At 34.4% G+C, this 25,299-nt stretch overlaps 1 protein-coding gene and 1 long non-coding RNA gene across 2 annotated transcripts in view; one reads left to right on the top strand and one right to left on the bottom strand.

Annotated features, from left to right (window-relative positions):
- The window catches only part of LOC131418985 (uncharacterized), a 58,913-nt gene extending 38,441 nt beyond the window's left edge, over positions 1 to 20,472 (top strand). The window contains exon 4 of the long non-coding RNA XR_009223121.1: positions 20,355 to 20,472. This is a non-coding gene — a long non-coding RNA (uncharacterized LOC131418985). The remainder of the gene's footprint in view (positions 1 to 20,354) is intronic.
- Positions 1 to 24,478, bottom strand: part of CNTN6 (contactin 6) — a 293,984-nt gene extending 269,506 nt beyond the window's left edge. Inside the window, exon 1 of the mRNA XM_058563553.1 lies at positions 24,368 to 24,478. The gene's annotated coding sequence lies outside the window, so the exon portion shown is untranslated. The remainder of the gene's footprint in view (positions 1 to 24,367) is intronic.
- Positions 24,479 to 25,299: the final 821 nt, after the last annotated feature.

Genomic DNA, 25,299 nt, shown 5'->3' on the forward strand with positions numbered 1-25,299 from the left:
ATTTCCTCACCAGCCTACCCCCTACAAGCATCCATTTTTCGTCTTCCAGTTGTTCCCACTGGCATTTACTTCTCTATCTTTAAATAATGTCAGTGTCATGACAATATCTTGATTTTTAAGATTTAGCATTCTCCGTTGGCATCCAGTTGTAATAGATGACCATATAATTCTTATATCCCTATTGCCTTCCCAAAGTCTCCAAACGTAATTCTATTTCAACTTTTCTTTAAGTCCATATTCAATATTCTGATCGTTATGACTATCCAAATACTGTCTACACAGATCCAAATAGTTTGATCAACTTCTCTTCCTTTAACAACTTTTCATTTTTTTCGAGTTAATAACTTCTCCATAGCTTCATTTCCTTTGTTGTCTTAGCATCTATGGATGAGTCTGCTTTGCTTTTCAAGAAGTCTGTAAAACCCTCTTGATACAATTGTCCTCGTGGTCAATCCCGTCAAACAATCCATCCGTTCCTTTGAGTTTCCTAAAGCTGCTCCTTTGAAGCCCTGCCTGCATTGCTCCAAGAGACATCTGTTCTTCTCTAGGCCTGCTGAACTGCCATTATTCAAGGGCTTCCCATAGTCTCTCTCCTTGCTGGCTCTCCTGCTTCTCAGGTTCCCTGTCTGTGGCCCTCTGTTTATTCCCTGGTTTTTGTAGCATGTCGGTAGGTGTCGGATTACAGGGAGTAAATTACAAATTTACAAATTTACAAAAAGTTTTTATTTACTCTCATATTTGCTTAGGATACTCTCTCTATCCCTACTGTGCCAAGATTTGGATCTTTGCGTTCATTGTGCTGGACATTGGAGTCCCTTGAATCCTAAGACGTATGTCCTTCACATCTGGGATATTTTTGTGATAATATGTCTTATATTATTTTCCCCTCCACTTTTTCTTTTTTCTTATGCATGTTTTAAAAATTCCTTAGAATATTTTACTTCGTAGGTTAATTCTTTAACTTTTTTGTCTTATTGCTACTGTACCAACTTATTTTTATTTCTAGTCTCCTTTCTGATAATTCCCTCAACTTTATCTTACGACTCTTGTACTGAATGTAGTTTTGTTTTGCTGTCATTTTTGTTGTTTTGATTTTAGCTATTATAACTAAAGCTTTCAAAAATTATTTTTAATTTCCCTATTGTTTGCACCCCTTATTTTTAAAACCTGTTTTTTTATGGATGAAAGAGCTTTAATAATCTCCATGAAGAAGTTGGTGAGGTCTGTTTTGTTTTCTTATTTTTTCTTTATATTGCCATTTTAATAGTTATTCTTTAATTAGAAGCTTTATCCTCTTATACTGAGGGTTTCTCAAATGTCTGGTCACCCTAGCTATTCATTCACATATCTGTATTCATGGGTGTGGTTTTTTGACTGATGGTCTTGATTCTTAGGTTATTAAGGCTAACTCTGTTTTTTATTGGAAAATTCCTAAACATGGATATTTATGAGTCTATATATGGAGTCTCAATTTCTCCACAGAAGGATCATCTAAACTCTCAGTTTTCTATTTCAAGCCTCATGCTATTTTCTTTTCTGTCTGAAGACTGAAAGTCTGGAGCCTCTCTAGCTCGATTTATCTACAAATATTCCTCCAATCTCCCCTGGGTTGTGAGAGAGAGTGAAACAGTCCACTAACTGGAGTAGGTGGAGACCTGGGAGCCCAAGTGAAAGACTTCCAAATAAGCCTTCTGTTTTCAGTTTTAGCATCCCTGCCATTGCCTTCCAAGATACAAGATGGCTCCAGTTCCTGATCCTTTTGGGGGAATCTACAAGGTAATTCACTTCTTGCAGTTATCTTCCTGTGACAGTGTCTTGGTATGACTTTTTACCCCCTCTGCATTTCCGTTTACCATTTATCCTTCTGTTTTGTGTTCCTGTAGTTTTTGGGGTTATGCTTGTCTGTATGTTTCGTTGACAATGGAATTTTGGTTTCTGTTTCTTGTTGTCCTAGTTATTTGTGAGTCATATCTTGAGACAAAAAATTTCACTTTTGTAAAGTCTTCTTTCTTGGCCATCATCAACACTTATCTTTTACCTCTTCTGGGTGACCATTTTAGTGTGTCCAAATTTATGGTCTTTTATTTATTACACTTATCATGATTCTTTACAGAGCCCAGTGTTCCTATTGACCTATGAGATAGGAAACTTGTCTTTTCTTAAATTTGCATCCACATAATTTCACATAGGACCTAGCACAGAGAAGGTGCTTAATAATCATTGCCTGAATTGAATTAATAATGGAGGAAGTGAGAGGGAGTTATTCTATGTCATTATCTCTATTCATCTCTTTCTTCCTTACTGCCACACACAGAAACTCAGCTTTCAACATCTCCAAGTCTTGATTCATTGGATGAATAAAGCAGCAGCTAATAACAACCTGTATTCAAGTTATATGCTGGCTAAATATGAAAGAGGCTCACACTGGTGATTACAAATAAAGAGCTTTTCAATTAATGCTACCAGTCATCCTGTCTTTGTAATCCTTCCTCGTCTCTCTTTTATCTTACTTCCACTCTCCTGTCCTGCCAATGTCTATAACTGGAATGGTGGTACTCATGGAACCACACATGACTGAAGAGTCTATTCTTTAGTACCTAGATCGTATACTACCACCTTCTTGAAGACTTCCCTAGTTTTACAACTGTAAATCATCTCTTTCCCTTTTGAGTTCTGTAATACTTTTGTTATCACAGTGGCTGGCTGTGAGCATGCAAATCTCCATTGAATGGACACATAAATGAATAGTGACTGTATATGAGGACAGGATTGTTCTAGCTGTGTGCCCATACCACAGTCATAGAGAGATATCTCAGAATGATGACTCTCCTAGCCCAGGGAGTAGGTGAGGGCTTTCAACTACTGTGTTTTAGTAACATCATACCATTATGTGTAATTATTCATGAATTGCTGTGTGCAACCTGAGATAGTCTGCAACTAAATAGAGGTCTCCAGTTAACACTAGAGAACTACCTAGGATTAACTAGATGACACACAAGAGTTCTCACTGCATCCTAACCACCTGAGTCAGTTCCCCAGGACAGGCAGAGCAATAACGATTCAATAGTCTCATTGTGCCAGAGTCACTGAATTTGTTTACTGAATTTGAATACTACATTCCACACATGTTTCTAATCATCTCTTAATTTAATCCTCAAGATTTTTTGATGTTATTATCTTTCTTTGGAAATAGCCCTTTTCCTAGAATTTACAATGAAGTTTTTCACATATTGAGCAATCTATTTTATTGCATTAATTACTCCCAGGCTCACATTTTTCATATGATAATTTGTTATTTACTTATCTTCTCAACCAATAATTAGACCATAAACTGAATAAGTCATGATTCTGGAAAAAAACACATATGCCTCACATTTATTCAGCAGGAGGGTACAAAAATTCAGCATCTTTTTCAATAAGATGAAGCTAATTTGAATAATATCAATATTTGTGAATACATTTCGCTACTAGTTATTCCAAAGTAATTAGACACTATATTTATTATTCTAAAAGTCCCTTGCCTCGTTAGAAGTTAAAGGCAACATATTACTTCCATCTCTATCCTTCCTTTCCAATCTCATCTCCTACCACTGGCCTAAACGTGGTTTTCTTGTCAGGAAGCCCAAGAGACATCAGAGCCCGAGGAAAGACACCCTGACTTTCATCTTCACAACCCAGTGCCTACTGTATTGCCTGGGACCTAACAAGTATTTAATAAGTGATAGTGTAATTAGTGAATACTCCATTATTACCATACTTATGATTCTATAAATGCTCTGTATTTTGACCTCTCTCATTCATTCATCAATGATTCAAGCATCATTTCTTATGCTTCCTTTTTCGCCCAGTAAAATTTGCTTCTATTTCTCAATGCCATGGCCTTTCTGAATCTTTATGTGACCTGCCTGGGAGCACCTGGTCCCTTTGACACTTGTTTCAAACACTGCACTTTCCCATGAACCTTTGTGTCTATCTTCCCTATTTTGCTGTGAGCTCTTTGAGAAAAGAATTTCTAAGTACCTGAAGAATTATAGGTGCATTAAGATTTGATTGAACTGATCCCTAAATTTCAAACAGAGTTCTCCTGAGGGGCTGAACAATGCAGTGCAAAGGTTCTCCAACTTTTTCTTATCATGTTGCCCTTAGTGTTTCAGTAATATACACATGGCAACACAAGGCCAAAATAAATACCTAACAGTTTCATTTATAAAGTAGTTTTGTTCAAACAACTTATGTTCTAATAACTTAGGGGCTGTTTGAAAAATGTAATATGTATATTTTGGAAGAAAAAATAATATTTTTATTTCATTCTTAAATAACCACTTTTACTTATGGCAAGTCTGCTCCTATTAGGCAGAGCACGACTTCTCAAACCTTGGAATAACAGAAATCCTGTTCTATCTCGATTTTCACGCAGTATTTGCTTTTTATCACAGTACCCACTGGAAACCCAGCTTCAATAAAGACATGATATTGAAAGGAAAGTAGAGCAATATAACGTTGAAACAAAACCACCTCAAAGTAGTAGTTCCTGCAGCAGCTGACACATGTCAAGCATCGCTGTGTTTCTCTGGAACGATTAATTACATCTTGCGATGGCTTTGTGTTCACGGGGGTGCTCTGGAGAGCGTTGGCTTTCAGTTTGGGAATGGAGGGTACAACGGTAAAATACGCTGATTTTGGCAAAAGATTGCCTGGTTTTGAATTCTGGCTCTACTATCTAATGGCTGTTTGACTTGGAGCAATTTACTTGACCTCTGCGTATCGTTTCACTTTTCTGTAAAATGTGGAATGATATCACTTATCTCTTAGGGTTTTTATGAGAATTAAATGTGTTAGTCTATGTAAAGAACTTAAGAAAGTTCCTGGGACTATATAAAGTGGTATTCTTGTTATCAAGCTATTCTTGTTATTATTACTAATTTGAACTGATCGCCATGCATTGGTAATAGATATCAGCCAAATACCATATGGGGTCACTATATGTCTTCAGCGGGCTACCACTTCTACAATATTTCTTTAATCATAATGAATCTAATGATGCTATACCACTTGAAACTCACTGAGTAATTACTATGTCAGGAACTGTGCTAAGACTTTTAGATTCCTTAATATCAATTAATCCTCCAAACAACCATAAGAGATAGGGTTACTAGTATTTCCCAGTTTTACAAGTGAGAAAACTGAGTCTAGAGAAGTTAAAATGTACGTCCCAGTTCAACCTGCTACTAAGTGGCCCACCTGGCCAGCATTCAAATCCAGATGTGCCTGACTCCCAACTTAATTCTTCACTACTGCCCCTTCTGATGGACCAAAAGGGAACGGCAGATTCTGTGACCAGACTGAGAATCCCAGATCTTCTCATGACTGAGGGACAAAGCTGAGGTTGTGAAACCAGGTGTAGGTTTGGGTCAGGACCTGAACTAGCTAGAATTCCACAATTCTAGCTTCATCTCAATCACAATCCTAACAACACTATCAACCTGCTCATCATTTTTCCCCAAAGTACTGATTTAGAGTAGAAGATACAGAGAAATCCTCAAGGCTGGTGAATATTAAATGAAAATCTTAATGGAGCCATTATAAGATATGTCTCCTTCCTGCAGGATTCATCTATAAAAGGAATATATTTTTCCCAAATTTGCCAACTTTGAAAGAGACTATTTTAGAAACGTTCAGAGGCTAGAATATGTGCATAGCCCACCATCCAAGAAACAATGGATGGTATTGATTTCTTTCAACCACTCACACCTGTATATGAGTTTATGGGATCCTAAATCAAGAAGCAATTTTTGTTTTTTGACCATGATAAAGAAAGTAGCTACTTTCCCATGATGGTATACCTGTTTTACACAGTTTCTTCAATTAAAAAAAAAAAGGTTCTTCTATGGTTCTTCTATTGTTTAGCAGAGTTGGATATGTTTTAAAGTGTATCTTTTAATAAAAGTGAATATTTACATATCATAAATCAAAAAGCAATTCTGCTTTTCTGACATTATTATTTCAAAAGATTATTTTTCTATCTCTTTTCATAAGCCTTGGTTCACTGCTTTCTGAATGCCTCTGATGTAAATATCAGATGTAGAGAACATAAAACACTTTCCTTGAAGAAGGACACTGGTCTGGCATATTTTTGGCCATGTGAAATATTCAAGCATAACACAACAGCTGATAAATGCTCCAATACTGCACAATAATTTTAAAACACCATCCATAGGTAGTTTAAAATTGACCTACTAGTAACAGTGAAAACAGCTATAAAGGACTTGTATGGAGAAGAAATATATGAAAATAATTAAACATTTAAAAAATTATAATAAAAGCGCAGAGTGAAAGGAGGCTTTGAAAAAATTTGAATCTGTTTGTAGTTCCTTTGTCAAGAAGCTGATATAGCAGTATACAAATACACAGCATGTGTGTGCACATAAATAGAAATATGGGTCTGTTTGCTTTCCATTTAGATGTATCTCAAAGGATCATCATCAAAATTGGTAAAAAGAGGAGAATGAAAATATCATATCACTTTTGTAGATATTACTAATATCCCCTTTTCAAATCTGTTCAGAGGCAATACAAAATGTAAAATGAATTATTATATATTCTAAATAAGAATACAGTGTGTATATAGACTGGAAATAACTATACCATTTTAAAAAGTAAAGAGCAGTAGAACAACTGCTGGCTCTGTTTAGAGTTAAAATTCATAGCCACAAAGATAAACTTCTTTTTTAAACTAGGAAGAGTAAAACGATGGCAGATAATATATTATTTATATAATTTTGAATTTTTTTTTTAATGTATTGTGGAGTTGTGTTCTTTTTGGTGTTGATAGGTTTTAAATAAGAAAATTAACAATAAAAGATTAAAGACTATTTCAGAAAATTACATTATTTTACTCTGAAATTTTGCACACATCTACAAAAAGCTAACTTTTTAACCTATTGCGATAATCATTTTGCAATATATAAGTGTATCAAATCAACAGGTTGTATGCCTTAAACTTATTTAATGTGATAAGTCAATTATATCTCAATAAAGCTCGGAAAAAAAGCTAACTTTTTTTCTTTGAGAATAAATATGGAAACCACAGCCGTTGGATTTGCATATTAAAATCTGAGTCTGGGTGTCTTCTCTGCAGTCTTGGACAAGTCCCTTGATCTTCTTAGATCTCAGAGTCTCAGTGCTCACTGTGCGTCATAAATTAATATCCAATTTATTAGTTTCAAATGTAAATGCTGTTTTCCTTTTAAAATGTTAAGCTAATTTATACAACAATCATATCTTTATACGATCTTAGTAAAATAAGAAAAAGATTCTTCACTTTTACCATGATTAATGTTCAAGTTGAATAAACTAAACACACTTAAACAATCAGGCCCACTAACAACTTAGTTTATTACAAATTCTCTAAATATTTTTAATGGCATTTATAAAGTTGAAATGTTCTGTTTTCTTAAGTGTTTTAAAGATCTGACCAATCAACATGAGGACTCTAACCACGAAAACCTTTCCAAAGTACTTAAATCTTGTCAATTACCGTTATAAAATAGTAAATCTTAACTTCTTTTAAACATTTCAAAACTTTTTAAAAAATTAATAAATTTTCTTATACTTTTCAACTTAAATTGGTATGTTTAAAATCAGTTATTTAATTAGAAACTTAAAAGTACAAACCAAGTCTAATCGGGCAGAGGCTTCTCAGAGTTTTAAGTATAATAAACACTTCGTACACTAACACACAGAAGTGGTCCTAATTAGCACAAACTTAATCCTAAACTTAACTCAAAGCTATTAATACGTGGGTTTGATTTATGTTATTATCTCTATATTTCATTCTAAAACTTCCCTGGGTTAAAAGACATTTATCCTCTAACGAGTTAACCACCTCAAATGAGTTAAAACTTCTTGGGAGGCAGAAATTTGAAGACAGGATGTAGGTGCTGGGAGCTAACAATGCCTTGAGTAATTTTCGGCATCACACTCACATAGACACACTACTAATCTTAATTATAATTATATTTACTATAACAATTGGAGACTCCAAGTTTAAACACTTCAGATGGAGGTGGATTTTTGTGGGTCCTGGCTACACTCTTAAACAGCTTCCCTTGATTCGATTTTGCAACCCCTGATCCAGGTTATAGCTAACTTCTTTCAGTAAACTCTTTGCAGCTCAATTAATTTCATATCTATTTCATATTATTCTTATGTGGCTGGACTACAACTCATAGATATTTATCTGTCTTTGGGGTCACAACTCTGAAATCATGCTAATTGCACACATTAGCACCTAACATAAAAGCTGAAAGGTGATAGAACAGAGAAGTGCATCACCTTCAGAAATTCGCCAACACACCTGGAGCATGGTCAAATATTATTAACCTACTCAGTGTTTATCATCCTGGAAAATTTAAAATTCTGGGCCATTTCATTTTGATCTTTTGGAGTCTAAAATATGATTAATGACACATTTAAACAGCAATCTAATTTTAAGCAGGAAAGGTTATTTATTTTGCCCTCTGACAATATACACAATAAAAAGTGGCATTTTTGACATCTACATGAATGGCAACTGCTAATGAATGTTCTTGAATTTGCTACAAATAAATGTGCAGTCATATCATAATTATATAGAGAGCTGAAGCAACTTAACATTTAGTCCTCAAATGAACAATGGAACTTTTAGGGAAATGAGTATGCAATAATTATAATTTTAAACCCTATAACATATTTGATGGTCATTTATTTGGCTTTTGTGTGAAAAGTACCTGTTTATCAAGCAGGTCTACTGAGTGTCTCTTACCTACTACTAACATTATAACACCTAAGGAACTCAATGTTGTTTCATTATTACTATTATTATTATTATTATTTATTATTATTATTAGTGATCTAAAGGATGTATGTCTGCAAAACAAAATAATCATGCTATAAGGGAAAAACTCTACATGCTAACACCCATTGTAACAATGAAATTCTGCTTACAAAATATGTAAATCTCTTTGGTTACGTATTCACCTCTAAATTGCTCTGGCTAACCATGAGCCCAGAGAAATATAAGAAGCAAAAGGGGATATTCATTGGATAGACTTCTAACCAACAATATTTATAACCTGATATAAAAATAACACTCAAGTCCACATTGTATTAAGAAAAATCACTTAAGAAATTTATAAAGGTTTTCAAATGAAAAGAAGTCATCTATATTCTTGACTCTAAGGATATGGGTACCTGTGAACCTGCCTTACTCTTAATTTTTTTTCCCCTTTAGACTATGACTTTCATACTTAACGGTCTTTGGGTCCCAAGAAAATGACAGCAGAAGCTGCCTGGCCTCTTAAGGACTAAGAATTGGTATAGTTTCACTTTCACTTGTGGTCAAAACAAGTCAGGAGTCCAGAGCAGAGTCAATGGGAAAGAAATAGACACTACTTTTCTGTGTGTATGTGTGAGGAAGACTGGCCCTGAGCTAACATCCGTGCCCATCTTCCTCTACTTCCTATGGGATGCCACTATAGCATGGCTTGACAAGCGGTGCATCAGTGTGTGCCCGGGATCCAAACCTGCGAACCCAGGGCTGCTGAAGCGGAGCGCGCAAACTTAACTGCTAGGCCACCGGGCCAGCCCCGAGACACCAATTCTTGAAGGGAGGGGTGGCATGTATATAGAGGGAGTGGAGGGCTTGTGGGTGACCATCTTTGGAGATTATCTGCCACTGAGAGAAGTTTGCATGTCTGTATATTTTTTATAAAGTTTTAGCTTAAAATGGAAATATTAGAACTCTTGTTATCCTTAAAATATAAAGGTTTTGGGTGATATTCAGGAGTAATTTTTGGAATGATGTACTGTTTGTGATTTCATTTTTCAATATTGTTATTTTATATACTTTTCAAACTTTCTATTTTGGACCTATACTTTAAAAATCAGTAAACTGTTTTTTACTTTTTTTTCCCAAATATCTCAATTGACTATTGTGTAAAAAAGTTAACATGAATTTCAGAATTTGCAAAATTCAAAACAAGTTTTGCCTTGTCTAAGGAGAAGAAACTCTGGAGAGGTGATTATTCTCCCCCTAGCCTACGCCATTTCTTCTTGTTTTCCTTATCTGCCTGATGTCAAATATTTGAATAATGAAAAATGAAGTTTCCCACATTGTAAACAGGATGATTGTTTCAATACCTAAGTCTGATGATATTACTTCGTTCTCAATAATCTTCAATAGCACCTCTATTTTCTTAGGAAGAAAATCCAAAGCCTTAACATGAGCTACAAAACCTTTTGGTCAGGTTCTAGTCTGCTTCTCTAGCCTCCTCTGGCACCTGGATCTCTGATTCACCTAGACCCCAACCTTGCCCTTTTCAGTCTCATTCAAGACATGCCCCCTTTGCTTATCTGCTCTTCCTTCTGTATGAACATTTTCCCCTCACATCCAAGTAGTTAGCACCTCGTCATCACTCCCCTATGGAAGTCTTCGCTAGCTTTCCTTATTTGGTCATTTTATGTTCTTACAGCGCCATGGAGCTGCTCTTTTGGGCACTTAGCACAGGTGATATTTTATGTGATGATTTAATTTAAATATATCTCTTCAAAATGCTCCAAGGTTCATGAGTACAAGGTATGTCTCTCTAAGCCCTGATACTCCTCACGGAATCTTGGCCATGGCCGATAGATGATCCAGATAAATGGTTACTGAATGAACGAATTAATGAGTGAAAATGCAATGAGGAAGTGGCTACTTAATGCACGGCAGACAAAAAAGTTGATCATGAACTATATTCAGTCCTTAATATCTACAAAGAGTGAAAATGCATCTTCTCAATAAAACAAAACAGAAAAGTTACCTGAGGTATTGAGTGAGACTACTTAACACAACTGAATAGATTTATTAGTGAGCAAAAGGGCCAGATAGAGTATTTCTTGTTAGCAAACTCAAAGTGGTAGATATTGTCGCTACTCACCAATATTGCTAATTCTCCTCTTTTCAGGTACATAAGCAATTTCACTTCTTCACTCCCTTGAGTGATTTGCTTTAGCCAATGAAATGTGAATTCAAGAAATATGTGTCACTTCTGGGTGGAAGCATTTAATTTCCCCTGCAAGACTCTAGAACTCTCTTTTCTTTTCTGAAATTACAGAAGCACATGTTCATATGAAATTGTAACATTGAGCTTTCTCATGGAGGATCGTTTCCTCAGAGATGCATACAGAGAAATCTCTGTTGATTCAAAACCCTAAGATTTAGGGATTGTTTCCCTTGTACACTGTTGGTGGGATTATACATTGGTACAGCCACTATGGAGAACAGAATGGAAGTTCCTCAAAAAGTTAAAAATAGAGGTGGTCAAAGGACACAAACTTTCAGTTATTCTGATGAATAAGTTCTGGGGATCTAATGCACTGCATGGTCACTGTAGTTAACAAAACTGCATTGTGTATTCGAAAGTTGCTAAGAAAGTAGATCTTAGTTCTCACCATAAAAAAATTGTAACTACGTGAGGTGATGAATGTGCTAACTAACCTTACTATGGCAATCATTTTGCAATATGTACATATATCAAATCATTATCTTATACATCTTAAACTTCCATAATGTTGTCTGTCAATTATATCTAAATAAAGCTGGAAAACAAAAAACACGTGAAGAGGCTCAGCAACGTGCATACAGTATTTGATTTCTCGTTTGCGTCTGTGTTGCCTCTAGTTAAAGTAGATCATATTGACATTTCCTGAGTATAAATCATTGAATAAAATGAGCAAGAGCTCTTGTTTAAAAAAAAAAAAAAAAGAGAAAGAGAAAAAGATTTAGGGGTTGTTTGTTACACCAGCACAACCTGATTTATAAATGTCGTGATTCCAAACTAGAAGTAAGACATGTTTGTTTGATGGTTTGTATCTTTATTACTAAATATGCCAAACGAAGTGTGAATATATTCAGGTCTAAATCAAACAGAAATTTATTCCTAAAATGCTGTTTGGTAAAGCCAAATATATCATTTCATTATTTTCCTCCAAAATAAGGTAGCATCATGTATGAACATAACAAGTTATGCTAAGTTAAATGCAGGTTAACACAAAAATAAGTTCTTCTGAGCCTCTAGAGAAGCAAGTTATGTATCTTACATTCTTTGAAATATCTGTAGAAGAAATTATCACACACCTCACATACACCTTATCTCTCTATAATCTATAAATTGTTTCTGAAACCAGAGATGTTTGCAATGACAGGTTTTACCCTCAAACCTATTTCCTATTACCTTTATGCACTTCTGAATTGTCCTATTAGGCCAAGTCCCTGAAAAGCCCACAATATACATCAACTCCAAAGATAGGTCAAATACAATTTGCAGCGATGTAATAAATAACGGCTCAAATTTCCCAATTGCTTCATGGAGTGGATTACCGTGGTTGCCAAGGGCAGAGAAATAAATTTAAGTTTAACATTAATTATCATTTTAATATGTGCTATTTTTTTACACCATTAGATTTAGATGACATTCTAATAGCATACTTGGAATGAGCGCAGATGTATTTAAATTTATGTTTCACTAGTATATTTGGAATCTGCATTCATTAAGCAAGCATTTATTGAGCACCCAGCACATGCCAGACACTGTGCTAGGTGCTGGAACTAAAAAATTGAAAACATAGTCCCTATCCTTAGTGAACTTCAAACTTATTAATTTAGACTTGTTTATGAACTGATGGACAATCTAGGTCAAATATTGATTTAATTTTAATAAGACAGAACAATAATTTTATATCACTTATAGTTATAAAAGCATGCTTAGAAACATTGACATTCAGTTTTCACGTAGTCCTCTGAATTTGTGGAACCCAAGCCAGGTATTATTGGCTGCACTGTATACATACAGAAACTGAGGTTTAGATAGTATTTCATACATTTTATGAGGTTTCATGCTTAAAATGTAATATGACAAAAAATATTACAAACTTAGGAAAAGGTTTGAAAAATGTATGAAAATTAAGGGTTATCTCTTTGATATATGACGAACTTCTTGAGCATAAAAAAAAATGTAGGGGACGGCCCAGTGGCATAGTGGTTAAGTTCCATGCTCCACTTTGGTGGTCCAGGGTTCGCAGGTTCAGATCCAGGGCGCGGACCCACGTACCGTTCATCAAGCCGTGCTGTGGCGGCGTCCCATATTCCAAATAGAGGAAGACGGGCACAGATGTTAGCTCAGAGCTAATCTTTCTCAGCATAAGGAGAGGATTGGCAATGGATGTTAGCTCAGAGCCAGTCTTCCTCACACACAAAAAAAGTAAAATCCCAATGGAAAAATGGACAAAGGATACAGGCCGACCTTAACAAAAGGAGTAGATACGTTGGTCCAAATACGCATGAAATAGCCCTGTATTTACGAAAAAATAGGTGATTTAGAGAAATATTGAAATAGAGTTTATTTATGTGTTTGTTTTGCCAGTTGAAGAGCAGTTACAATTAATAACATGTAGTATCTGCAAGTGTGTGGGCAATGGGAATTCATCTGCCTAGAAGTATAGAGGGAGTTATCTTCCCAAAGGACAATTTAGTAATATACACATTGACATCTTTAAAATAGTACATATCATTTGACATTGAAATTGCAATACTGGGAATTTATCTTAAGCAATAATCAGAGACATCTGTAAAAGATTCAGGAATAAGAATATATATTCACATATATGTATATTCAATATATATTCATCACAGCATTTTTCTTAAGTAGTAAATAGTGGAGAAAAGCTAAATCACTGATGATAGGTTATTGGTTTAAGTAAATTTATGGCACATGCATCCGGTGGAATATCCTTCAGGTTTAGGAGAATATTTATGATATTTGAAAATGCTCACAATATGTTAATTAACAAAAACAAGTTATAAAATAGAACATATAGTTCATCCCAGTGTTGTATTTTATACACACACACACACAAATGATGACTGAAAGGATGCCATATCTTGAGTGACAGGATAATCAATAATGTATATTTTTCTGCATTTTCCAAATTTTGTATAATAAATGTATATAACTTTTATAATCAGAAAACAGGGATTAAAAGAAATGATATTATGTTTGTTTCTCATTTCCTTCACTTGCTACATAGAATAATTTACTGAAGTTATTTAAGAATTTGATATAGTTTGCAAATTTTCAACAGATTTCATCATCGTAGTGAGTCCACAGGTACCATTTGCTTGATGAAAATTAATATAATATATATATATTATATATATATTATAATATATATATTATATAGAATATGCTATGCTATTTTTTTGTTAATCCATTCTTTTTTAGGCAGATTCTGAATCCTCTGGATAACCTAGAATATACCACTATCTATCACAATACAGGGATAATTATCATTCTAAGCAAATATGTATCCCTTTTTATATAGTCCTTTTGGTGTTTCTCACTATATAAGGTTATTTCATTTAAAAAAATTATCTTGAAATTAAATAATTTATTAACTTCTAATGCTCATTTCTCAAGTAAGATCTAAAATTAACAATGTTAGCTCCCCAATTGGTAGAGATGAGTACTTAATTGAATTCAAGAATGCGTATTAGAATTTTAATTTCACAACAGCAGGACTCTTCTCTGTCTTGTTCATAGTTATACCCAAGTGGGTGGAATAGCGTCAGTCACGTAGTAAGTATTCAGTCTATGTTTGTGGAATTAATGTATTAGTGAAAATCATTGTCTACTGTGAACCAGGCACTGAATATACAAAGAGGAACAAGTCAGGATCCAACCCTTCAGGAACTTAGACTCTGGAGGACAACACAACCACAGTTAATAATAAAACAAGTTAAAATATGACCCAAACCTCCATGAATATAATGTGTTACAAAAAGAAAGATCTTTAAAACTGTTTATAAGAAAATAATGGTAAATATACACATCACATTTTTTCAATCATGTATAAAGATGATATTGACAAATTTCAGTGTTCTGAAATGTTACTTAATTAAACTTTAAAATTATTTTTACTATTGCTTTATTACCAGTACATTTTATTGAATTATAATATCATTAATATTGGTAGTTAAGTATGTTAAATTATTAATCTGAATTAACCAGAATTTTTGGATAAATTGAGACAATTTCATGTATAAATGAAAGCATGAAAGAAAATAATATTCAGGTGCTAAAACTCTGAGAATGAAAAAAGTATTTTAGGACATCCAAAGATATATTTATGAATTTTGAAACTTAAATGGCATAAAATGATTTTTTTTGTTGTTCCACATTTCTTTGTGAAATATAACTTTTACCTGTTACATAAAGAAGCCACTAATGATAAAAGGAATTGTCTCAAGTATTGTGCAGATAATGGATGTGTGTGTGTAAATGTCTGAAAACTTCTATTTGGCTTTTTACGTTGGACTACACATGTCAAATAGGCTATTTTTCTTTTAAATTCCAGTCTCTCTTTTTCTATAAGAAAGTTGTTTCTGTCATTCATAATGACTCTAAACATCTTATGACAAAAGATGGAACTAGAGTGAAGTCAGCAAAGAGAAAGCTTTCCCCACCAAAGTGCCCTGTATCCTGACAGGAGGAAGCAGATAGAGGTCTCCTTCTCTCGTCTACAAACCACATAGACACACTTTGCACAAAATAACACCTTAAAGTGGGCACTCCTGAAAAATACATATATTATAACCACTGAGCCAGTTTTAAGAGAACTCTTGAATACCCACTTTTAATTTATATATAGGAATGTCAGAATTAGCGTATCGGTCAGCACCACAGATTCACAATTAAGCACGTGTAAGAATTTGTTGACTAACATCATTAAATGCCTAGAAAGCATCTTCATATTACACATTTCTTAAAAAAATTGATCTTCTATCAAGCCTTGAGTAATTGTAACCTTTTCATGCCAAAAAAACTTTAAGGACTTTCTTTAATTTACTTTTACATCAGCCAATAGAAAATTAGCGGCATGCCTGATTTCTGACCTTCTCTTTCATTTATTGCTCTTTACTGATTGGAGGACTTTGACAGATGCCAGAGAGGAAAATTATGTTCTTTTGCCAAGAGTTCTATTTCAACAAATATATTGTACTCCTGATATTTACAAAGATACTACAAAATTCTCCATACACAGCCCCTTATACAGCCTCTTTAGTCATACCAATGTAACAGAAGCCAAATAAATTAGACTTTGAAATAATATACAAATAAAAGCACTGAAAATAAAATGTCCCTATTGGCCTCTTACACACAAGAGTGATAAATTACTAGGAACTTTACAAAATAACTTATGTGAGTATCTCCTTCCTGCCCTAAAAGGAGACTTAAAAAAGCTTTTTAAAAATCCATCCAATATCCTCACTTTTAATCAGCAGAAGCCATCTAAAGGAAGAAGGGTCTGTTTAGCACCCAGCTTTACTGTGTCACGAGCAATTGCTGTGTTAACCAACATTTTGAATAATTGCCTCTACATTTTAAGCATTTAAACACATTAAACTTAAGGAATTAATATAGCTACCACTCCCAAGAATATAGAAACTATTGACACCCACTGGCCAGCATTTCTAACTAAATTCTACAGTGTTTCCTAGTATATTTTCTCATTGGATGAACTTTTGAACTAAATCAAGCACTTTACATTAAATTAATGTTTGTGGAACCAATGGAAAGATAGATACAATTGGCTTTAACCATTTCTTAATTAGCTAATGTGATCATCTAATGAAATATTGAAAAATTTAGGCGAAGTATTCATCTTTATCTCAGTGAAAAATCTGTTTTGTTTTGTTTTTTTGTTTTTGTGGGGAAGATCAACCCTGAGCTAACATCCATGCCAATCCTCCTCTTTTTTGCTGAGGAAGACCGGCTCTGAGCTAACATCTATTGCCAATCATCCTCCTTCTTTTTTTTTTTCTTCTCTCCCCAAAGCCCCAGTAGATAGTTGTATGTCATAGCTGCACATCCTTCTAGTTGCTGTATGTGGGACGCAGCCTCAGCATGGCCGGAGAAGCGGTGCGTCGGTGCGTGCCCGGAATCCGGGCCCAGGCCGCCAGTAGCGGAGCGCGTGCACTTAACTGCTAAGCCGCGGGGCCGGCCCTGTTTTTAAACCTCTAAATAAACTTTGGTTCAAGATTTTGGAATGAGTGTATGCCTCCACCTCTAAAGCACAATTGAACTGTAGAAAACATACCAAAAGGAACATATATATATGTATGAGCACCGGAAAAAATAAAATACCACAAAGTTTGATGACTTCCTTAAAGGTGGAAAGCAGATGGGGAAAATTCCGGTCAACATGGAAGTATATGACACTGTGCAATATGATGCAGAGGGATATCATTTCCACCACAAACATACACAATGCTATCTAAGTATACAAACCCTGTAAAGATATACATAAGCAAGGTTGTATATGAGAGAGATAAAGGCTCAGGGGCCCAAAACGAAGAGGAAGCTCAGAGGTAGACTGGTGAGGAGGTGGCAGAGCTGGCATAATCCAAAGAAAAGACAATCTCGTCTGAAACAGGAGACCTTAGAAGACTCTACTTGTCTAGTGGAAACAGTCTCCCAGAGGCAGCCAGAACACCCAGTTTGTGCCAGGCTCGGCTGCAGGGCCCACATTCATTCCATCTGCGTGGTAAGGTAACTCTAAGCCAAAAAATTAACATAGAAGCTAGTCCAAAGCGGGGGAAAATTTTAGAGCCACTCTAGAGGCAAATGTGAAGTGACGCTAGAGAGAAGCGTCTACAACTCAGGTGATGCTGGTCTCGCATGGAAAGCAACGTCTGCTAAAGGTGAATTTTTCAGCAAAGGAAATCGTAAACAACAGAAAGAGTGACTTTAAAATAAGCTAACTTAAATTTTTGAAGAGCTAAAAGGGTGGAAGAGGCACAAACATAATAGAAAGAGAATTTTTAAAAGAAAGAATAGAAATTACAGAAATTAAAAATATTTTCTGAAAAGAAAAATAAAGGTTCGAAGGATAGATCAGAGGAAGTCACACAAATGCAACACAAAAAAAGGAAGATATAAAAATATAGAAAAAAATCAAAGACAGAAGAATAGAAGTAGATGCAAATACTTAATGAGCATCCTGAAGGAGAAAATAAAGAGATGCAAAAGAGGCAATATTAAATATATGATAACCAAGAATTTTTCAGAATTGAAGAAAGATTTAGGAGCTTGTGAAGGCCGAAATGGCATAAATTTAAAACAATCCACACATACACACATGGTAGTGAACTTGAAGTCATCACAGCAAAGAGAAATTCTTAAAATCTACCAGAGTGAAAGACAGATATATGTTCAAAGACGTTATAATTAGACTATGAGAGGTCTTCTCATGAGCAAAATTATATTCAAGGAGATCATGGAGCAGAATATGCCAAAAATGTTGAGAGAAAAATACCGGTCCACATGGAGTTCTGTAACCAACTATACTGTTATTTCGGAATGTCAGTAAAATAAGTAATTTTCAGACATATAAATTTAAGAGAGTTTAATACTCCTTCTAGAATGAGCTTCAAATGGTCTTCACTACACAGGAAATGAACCCAGGGAGTGCACATATGTAGCAGGAAGAAATGGTAAATAAAGAACCCAGAGAAACATGTCATAAATCTAAACAAATATTGACAAAAAATATTGGAAGCAATTTAAAAAAAAAGTGAAAATAAAATAATAGAAACATAGACACTGGAAAAAATCTCTTGGAGGACATTTAAACAAGTCATTGTCTTGTTTGTGAAGAGGATAGATATAGTACCTTTAGCTTTATTAGAAAATATAAGGTTATATTTTACGTTAGAATATTTATGTTCACCAAAATGTAATAAAGACAGTATGTAATTTTTAAGCTAGTAAAAGTTGGAAAAAAGTGAATAAAGGATACTTGATCAATCCAATAAAAGGCAGTAAAAAAAATAAATACAATAAAATAAACAGTTGAAAATATCTCTGGAAAGTGGGACTGGAAACGTGTGGAAATTTCCACACATTTTATTTTTTTGATTATTCTTTATTTCAGTATATTTTCTGTAGTTTTATATTTTATTGTTATTTCCAGGTGTATGCATTGCTTTAGTAGGACATTAAAATTTTAATTTAAAAAATAGAAAGAAAAACTGAGTGACAACAGGAAAGAAATGCACATTTTGTGATGATGTTCTTTGGTGGAAGAAATTATGGCTTGTTTTTTCTTATGTTTGTCTGTGCACTGCTTTTATATTCAGAAAATTAAATAAACTCTTTTTCTTGATCAGGTCCGACTGCTCAGTGTATGCAGAAATATCATTTCTATTTTTAAGCTATATGGATTTGAAGACCAGCATTTCTAAATCTTCTCACAATGTTCCCTGAGCTCCATTTTCATATCTAATTATGATTTACACCTCCAAATTTAATTCTCTACTACATACCCAATATAATTGATTAGACAATGATTATAATTTTCATTCTTTTCATTGTTTTATATTATTTTCCCCCAATTGATCCCAAGGCTCATAGACAAAGGTTATAATAGTAATACTAATATAAAAGTGATTGAAAAACTAATACAGAAAGTGCTTATTAATTTCAAGGCTTTCTTCCAAGGAATTTTCACATATTAACCTTTTTAATCCTCTTGCTAATACTATGAAGTCAGTACTATTATTATCTTCATTATGGATGGGGAAAGTGAGGTATAGAGAGGCTAAGTAACTTGTTTAAGACCACAAAACTCTCCTGGGCTGGGTAGAAAGAAGAGCAGGTGTGTAGCTGATGGGTGGCTCTTTAGCTCAAGCGGCCCGCCTCCAGAATCTTGCTCTATCACTGTATACACACTCAGAGAATGGAACTTGTTTTACCAGTAAGATCATTTGTTTTGTACTTCACAGGTGACATGATTTTTTTATTGCTTCTTTAAAAAATCTTAATATCTAAGTAATTATATTCATTTAATTGGAAACCTGTTATGTATAAGTTTTATACCCACCCTACTGCCATAAAATATTTGAGACTGTTAATTTTGATTCATGTCACTAGGACCCAAATTCACTGTAAATGCCTTAGGATTCATTGTAAGATGGTTAATTAGGCCATAGACTTCATCATTCAAGACTAATAGGAGGTCAAAAGAACATCCAATGACTTTGGGTTTTTTTCCGCCTTTGGTATGTCCTGTGTTACGCCTTCACCATAACAAGTATTTAATACTAGGATACATAGTGCGTATGAACCCAATTTTAACTAGAATAGCTCTTGTCAATATGAATGAGAATAATTAAATTTTTTAATGAAATTTCCATTTAAAAGAATTCTCCCAAACTGAAAGATTTTTACTTAAAGCTCATTAAATAAAGACATTTTTATTCCTCTCTTGTTCTACAGAAACAACAAAGAGAAAGAAAAACATAGTGGTGGTGGTGGGATACACACACAAAGCCAAAAACCTTCTATCTTCAATGAAAAACGTGAGTGGACGCAACCCCAAAACACAGACTCTGAAGCACATTTCCATTGCTGCCAAATGCTGAAAAACATGACCTATGGCTGGCGGGGTGGGGGTGGTCTACGGGAGCATCAGGGAAAACCGGCAAGTACTTTCTCTTCCTCTTATTTGTAGGAGGATATAGATTTTGCCCCAAGACGTGCTAGCTTATAAACCATGCCCCAACACATGCACAGGCTCCCCCACTATCAACATCCTCTACCAGAGTGGTACATGGTTCTACAATTTGTTACAATTGAAAAACCTATGCTGATACATCGCTATTGCCAAAAATCCATGGTTTATATTAGAGTTCACTCTTGGCATTGTGCATTCTATGGGTTTTGACGAATATATGATGACATAGTGTCTACCATTATAGGATCATACAGAATTGTTTCAATGTCCTAAAAATCCTCTGTGCTCTGCCTATTCATCCTTCATGCATACATTTTGAAAGAAAAAGAAGATTAAAGAGAAAAGAACAAAGAGAAATGCAGTTGAAAAATATAAATCTCAAGAAGAATCAGCTATAGTTGGGGAAAAGTGCTTAGACGCTTAGACACTTAGTCTTACATAGATGTAATATTGCTAAAACACAATTTTTCTGTATATATTTTAAGAAAGAAAATAAATAGCTAAAAAAAATCAGGAAATAAGGGAAAGAAAGAATTAAAAAATTATAGAGGAAAATAAAAACATTACAGAAATTAAAGCTACACTAGAAGCAGTAATATTGTAACATACATGATTGGATAACACTGTTAAGGATATGGTGGACTAGCTTCAGGAAATAAAGTGAATCACTGAAAAAGTGTAAAACTAAAAATAAATTTGAATAATATAGCAGATACGGACAACAGACAATTGAGATCCAACAGGCCCATAATTGGTGATCCCAAAGAAAACGAAGAAGCAATATAACAACAATCTCCCTACTCCTTGAAAAAAAATCAAATACATGGTGTAACAACAAAAAAAATTGAAATAAAAGAATCTCAAATCAATAGGGTACACCATATTTAAGAAAAGTTGATGAAGACTGATCAACTCCAGGATATATTCTGGCAAAAAAAGAAAGAATCATACGGACATCCATCCAAAAAAAAAAAAAAGAAAGTTATATTCAAGGATGGAAATTTCAGACATATCTAAAAACCACTGGACAGCAACCTTCAATATAGGAAGAGTCCCCAGCATTGTTTACAAATATTTACAAATTTTCAAGGGAAAAATAAGTTTGATTCAAGAAAAGTAACTTGTTTTCTACGTATAAGGGAAAAGAAAGACATGTTCTGTGTAAGCACACAGAAAATACAGCATTTATGACTGTTTCTTTGGTGACGGGGTACTACTTAGTGAAATCCAACAACTCAAGAAATAATTCAAAATAAAAAATATAGGAATGGTGTATTAAGTAGTAAAAGCCTGTTGGTAAGGACTGAATCTTTTCAAATTTGAAACAAGTCTAAACCAAGACCATAGGACTTAAGCCAGAATGTAAATACTATAAATCTCAATAATGTAAAACTGATAATATAATTGAAATTATAATTAAAAATATATATAATGAAAATATAATTAAAATGATGTATTGAAGGAAGATAACCATAAAGTATGCACGCTAATTTCTCTATCATAACAAGCCTCGTAAAGGATTGTTTAATATTTAAACATGCATCCTAAAAAACGACTTCAAAATTTTAATATATTCATAATTATTGTTCTTAACTCTAGAGTTATTTTTGCGGAAGTAATTTCTTCTTTGGAGAGAAATGAATACCTGAAATCTAGCAATTTCTTTCAGTTTCATATCAGCTCCTTGTTTTTTCTGTTTAATCCAAATCTAAAATTAAATTCAACAATTTTTTTAGGAGTAAGGTACGATTACACTCTTTTAAAAGAATATCTATCTATCAGTGATCATATTATCGAAGTACTTCTCATTTGTAAAAAAATATAAACATGTATGGTAAGAAACCATTCTTACTAAAGTCTGTCTCTCTCGCTCTCGTTTTGTAATTTGAATTTAGGCATAGGATGTCCCCAATCATAGTTTCTAAATTTTACAATTGTTATTTATGAGTGCTGAGATTTCATTTTTGAACTTTTGTGTTTAGCTTGAGTTATTTTTAATGAGTATACCTATGCTACTGCATCCTAATTAATATAATGTTAAAATAAATACATAAGTGAATAAATAAGCACATATTTCATAACCCTTCTCCTTCCACTAAAAGATTTTAAAAGCTACAAATTTAGTCTTCTGCTACTATTTTCATTTGTCCAAAAACAAAAGTATGCAAACAACTTAATACATCTCGCATTCTTTTCATGAGATAATTGATTTTTTTTTTTTTGTCTAGGCTTAGACCAAATATGTAATAACTTTCAAAATGACAAAGTGAATTTGTTTTCATTACGGAAAGTTAGATGGAGAATTCTAAAAAATCTATTCTGGTACTTCACTAGAAGTGTTCAAAGGAAGCAATGCAATGCAGCAGTTTATAAGTGATGGACTTTAATGCTAAGATGTGATAAGTTATGCATTTATATAACCTCATATAAAGCCTTATATAAAAGATTGCAGATTTATATATTTGAAATCTTTGGACTGTATAGCCATGATATTGCTTTAAAAAAAATCGCTGAAGCATCAGAGATGAAATGACTCTGTATTTCTGTTTGTTATACAAATCTTGTCAGTATTTTTGTGTGTATGTTTGTTTTGTAAGTTTGTGTAGGTTTACACATGTGTGAGAAGGGGAAGGGGCAAGGGAAAGTGTGTCCAGATATCTTCTTTCTTTATAAAATACAATGCACATAAATTGGTGAAACTCTCTAACAGTAACAATTAAAAAAGATGATAAACAAACCCATCAGATAAATGAAAATTGTTCAAAACAAGCAATTCTATATTCAACACATGGCTCCTTCTTTTACAAAGATCTTTAAAAAACATTTCCACTGTAGATAAGACTATGAATATGTCATTTTCCAAATTGATTCTCTGTAATTCTAGTGTTCTTCCTGTTTTTTCTCTCAGTATAACTTCTACTTAGTCATTCTGTGAATGTTTTTCAGAGGACATACTCAGGATGCTGATTATTTAAACAATAGTTTTCAATTGGAGAAGCAAGAACTATAAATTTCAATTTTCTCCCAAACCACCAATGTTGACAGTATTCCATTAACATAATGGGTTATACGTGACTCGTCTCAGAGCTCTTAAAAGTTTTGTTCCCAAGTCATCAACTTTTGAAACTTTTCATAAAGTATTATAGGTACTTTAATACTGACAAGCTTAACTATTATCACTGGAAACTCCAGAAAGCCATCATTGGAAACTCCAGAAAGCCATCATCTAGAAGATGGGTAAGAAACAAAATGCCAGATAAAATTTGGTGAGCTCATGTGACCTCCAGCCTTGCTAACCAAGCCCTCCCCCAGGAAACTTTTTATAACCATTCCTTTAAATCATCCGTTGGACACTGCAAACCCCACCCCTCTACCCTCTGATGAAAAAAATTTAGCAATCACATTTTCCCATTTGCCATTACAGAAAGGGCATAAAGCCATCTGAAAGTACCAGAATTAGCACTGTCATCCCCTCTTGCCCATTAGTTTTACTGCAGCAAAGACTAGTGAAACACTGAAAAATATACCCGTAGTCTCTCTTTCCCTGGTTTGATCCTAACCTCCCCCGAAGACAGATTCAATACGTTTTCTCTCACAAGGAATAAATGCATTTTAAGCATCAGCATCATAGAAACACAGCAGAAATAAAGCAATAACTTCTCCCCCAACCCCAGCTTTTACCTGTTATGCTAATACAAAGACGTTGAAAAGAAGAAAAGCTACAGCTTGCCCAGCAATATTCTCATTGCAGCAGACAGCACAATTTTGTACTTACAGATCTTACCGGGGAAATGTCTCGGGATCTTTACAATTTTTCCGCAGAACTCTGTTTCGAGCTCTCAGCCAGGCATGCTGCGCATCCAGGCAGAACCGAGCAGTATGGAATGTCTATGCAGCTGGGAGATAATGGGACTCTTTTTCCCAGCTGGGACTGCAAGCCTTTTATCCGCTGAGTATTGCGTGGCTCTTCTCTGGTCTTAAGCATGAAATACGCTTCTCTCCTGCTGCATTCCTGACGGAACCTAGACAATTAGTTCTTGAGGCACATGTGCAAATCTCCCGTTTGGAATATTCAAAAGGAAAATTCTCCCTACATTGAAAAGCCAGCTCTATCTTCATCATCCTTCACAGAATCAGAGAGAGCTGAGAGCAGCTGCCATTCCAGTGGCATGAAAGATTAAATTCACCCTCCTCTTTTTTTGACTAGAGATAGTCACTCCTGTTGGGTCATCAGAGAATCTCTCTTATTGAAAACTGGGTCAGGCTAACTACTTATTAGGTTTCCAACAGGAAAGGAAGTAATTTTTTCTTCCTCTGGTTTCACTGCATTGTCATTTGCAAGCAAAGATTAAGCCGGGCAAGGGTCTGCACCAATTCAGACTGTATTCAAACGGAAGCTTTCTGAAGCATGCCAGGAACTCCTGCTATTAGTTAGAGTGAAGAGAAAAGGGAAATAAAATCAAAGGATCTTATGCACTGTTACTAAATCTTTTCTAAATCACATTTTTAAAATATGAGCGTGAGGCTTCGAAAAGACAGGTAATTGCGTAAAGAAAGTGGAGTCAAGTCCAAAAGAGTATTGCTGCTCTCCCAAGTAACAGATTTGTCATCTCCCGAGGCCGAGAACAAGTGTGTATGTATTTGCAAAACAGCACTGCAAGGGAAAGAATGCTGTTTATGTTTCACACCCAGCCCTCCAATGAAACT

This window comes from Diceros bicornis, chromosome 2, assembly GCF_020826845.1.
Source record: "Diceros bicornis minor isolate mBicDic1 chromosome 2, mDicBic1.mat.cur, whole genome shotgun sequence".
NCBI classification, from domain to species: domain Eukaryota; kingdom Metazoa; phylum Chordata; class Mammalia; order Perissodactyla; family Rhinocerotidae; genus Diceros; species Diceros bicornis.